This window comes from Epinephelus moara, chromosome 10 (assembly GCF_006386435.1).
Source record: "Epinephelus moara isolate mb chromosome 10, YSFRI_EMoa_1.0, whole genome shotgun sequence".
In the NCBI taxonomy this organism is placed as follows: Eukaryota; Metazoa; Chordata; class Actinopteri; order Perciformes; family Serranidae; genus Epinephelus; species Epinephelus moara.
The window spans coordinates 31,922,639-31,925,169 of NC_065515.1; the positions used below are offsets into that span (position 1 = coordinate 31,922,639).

The 2,531-nt window shown below is 43.1% G+C and overlaps 1 protein-coding gene and 1 pseudogene across 3 annotated transcripts in view; both read right to left on the bottom strand.

The window, feature by feature from the left end:
- LOC126397255 (interferon-induced protein 44-like) overlaps positions 1-2,531 on the bottom strand; it is a 35,364-nt gene that overhangs the window by 25,733 nt on the left and 7,100 nt on the right. The window lies entirely within an intron of this gene.
- LOC126396852 (interferon-induced protein 44-like) overlaps positions 1-2,531 on the bottom strand; it is a 6,269-nt pseudogene that overhangs the window by 1,950 nt on the left and 1,788 nt on the right.

Here is a 2,531-nt window from a genome sequence, read left to right on the forward strand (position 1 = left end):
CTCTATAACTTAAGGACAGTTCTAAAATAAAATGTATCTGTTTTATACATTGTTCCGCTCCATTTGGAAAATGTTTGAGGACACTACACAATGCATAGATTTCATACTTCAGCCGTCTCTATAGGAAGTTAAAATCCTCATGATTTTAATAAACTTAAAACTATAGTTTGTTCCTTTAAGAAAAATATATAGTCATATAATTTTTCTATATTTGTTGAAACTGTCACTGTATTCAAACAGCACTAAATGACACAGATAATCTGTGACAAAAATCATATTCCTCTGCCCACTCTATTGCCATGTAGCGCTTCTAATGGCCTTACTGCATGTGAACAAAAACAACCAATGAGAGCCGAGAGGTCTCTAACGCAGTTATCAGTCATGTCAGTCACTGTTCATGAACTGAGGTCAAACTGTCAAACTAGGCAGCTCTGATGAAATATGAATCAAGATTCTGTTACTGTATTGCTTATTTATCACCTCTAATGTTTTCAGAAACATATTTTAGTGTACTGTTTAACTGTAAAATGAGAGACCGGTCCGGCTGTTGGGAGGTGCTTGGTACTCTGTTTATCTGTATCCAACATGGCAGCCAGGTCAAAAACCTTCTAATTTGACAGCTGCACAGTACACTAAAATGTTTCTGAACCCATCTGAGGCAGAATCGTGATTCATATCTGATTAGCGCAGCCTAGCTTGACAGTTTGAATGCAGTTCACTGAGTGACGGACATGCATTAGAGAATCCTCAGCTCTGATTGGTTGTTTGGGTGTGCCACGATTCTAGCGTATGCCATCAGAGGCAGTTGAAGGTGTGGGGACATGATTTTTTTTCACAGACTATTTATGTCACGTATTTGTTTTAGAGTATAGTGACAGTTTCAGCAAATATGACACAAAGTTATTTCAGTCAGGAACACTTTAAAACTTTATTTCCATTTGCAGTATTATATTTGGCGGTATGGTTCTGTTCTGGGGTCCCTCTGCCTTTCCTCGGGCCAACGCAGAAAGCCTCTTCCAAGTGCCTATGTGGAAAGCATAAGGCGGAGAGAGCACACCTCCCTGCCCTTCCATGTGCTTACATGGAAAGCGTAAGGCAGGGAGAGCAGCAGCAAAGTAATCCCCTGTGTTGGCCATAACTTTTCTTCCTTTTAATTAATAACAATCTATTAACAATATCGTCAAAGAAACATGTTGAAATAATTTAAATTACATTGTCACCCTATGGGGCCCCTTGTTTGTCTACAGTATGTACTGTATTGTACTATGTTGACATTCAGAGAGAGTGCTGTATATATACTGTATGTCTTCATTATAATTAAGGGGGACTCATTTTTACTGACCCATTAAGTTGACCTTTCTGCGGACAGCATCCAGCTTCTCCTCCAGTTTTGTGGGCATGATTGAGACCTTGCAGGCATCAACGACATAGACCACACAGTGGATCTTGTCCTTGAGCCTTGGAGACTTACAATAGCCGTGGGCCTCCGAATTCAGAGGAGCAGAGGGGTTGAACTGAGTAATGCAGATGAGGGGAAACACAGACAGTTTGAGTGAACTACAGTCAATGAATCATACATTTAATATCCTGTTCAATGTAACAAAAAGCTGCACCTGATAACGGTCTGGCAGATGACCTTTAAGGATGCTGCTGATGTCATCGATCTCAAGCCCCACCGCTCTGCTTTCCTCCAGTCCCATGGTATCACACAAGATGACTGGCAGAGGTTTCCCATCTCGCCCAGCTTTCACTGAGAAGGTGCGAAACTGTAGAGAACAAAGAGAGACCAAAATGGAGCAACACAATGGGGACAGGATTTTCATTTTGAAACCAGTCACCACAAATGTAAACCATTAAGAGGCAGGAAATAACCTGTGTTGTGAGGCTGGTGGTAGAGGAGCCAGCGATGGCCTGACTGGTGACGTGGCCTCTGAATACAGAGTTGATAGAATTGAAGAAACTGGACTTTCCAGCTCCAACTGGTCCAATGAGCAGAACCCGAGCCTGGGACACAGGCTCCAACTGGTCCAATGAGCAGAACCCGAGCCTGGGACACAGAGCTGACTGTGGGTTTGTACATTTTAATACTCTCCATCAGCTCCTTCTTGTTCCTATAGAAACAAGAAAAGAAACGTTCTCATCTCGTGATACAGTTGTTTAATCCTGGTTGTTCAGAAGACATTTTATGTTCAGCCAGTTTACTTCTGTGATGCTTTCATGGTTGCAGGTAAATTTATGACAGTTAGTCAAGAATTGTACAATTTAAAACTGTATAGCACAGTGAGCAAGGCAAACAATTTGTTCACATAATATTTTCCATAGACACTAAGGGCTCTAGTTTCGCAGACCGGGCGCTGCGGGGGCGCAGCGCACCTGCGCTTCGCCAACTGGGTGTGGCCAGGCGGATTTTGTAAGTTTGGCACACCGTGCGCCCTGGCGCAGCTACTCCTCTTTCCCACCTCCGTCCCTCCTACCGGCGCAAGTCGGAAAGAGGGAGAAGAGAAGGCGTGGAGTGGGTTTTACACACATCA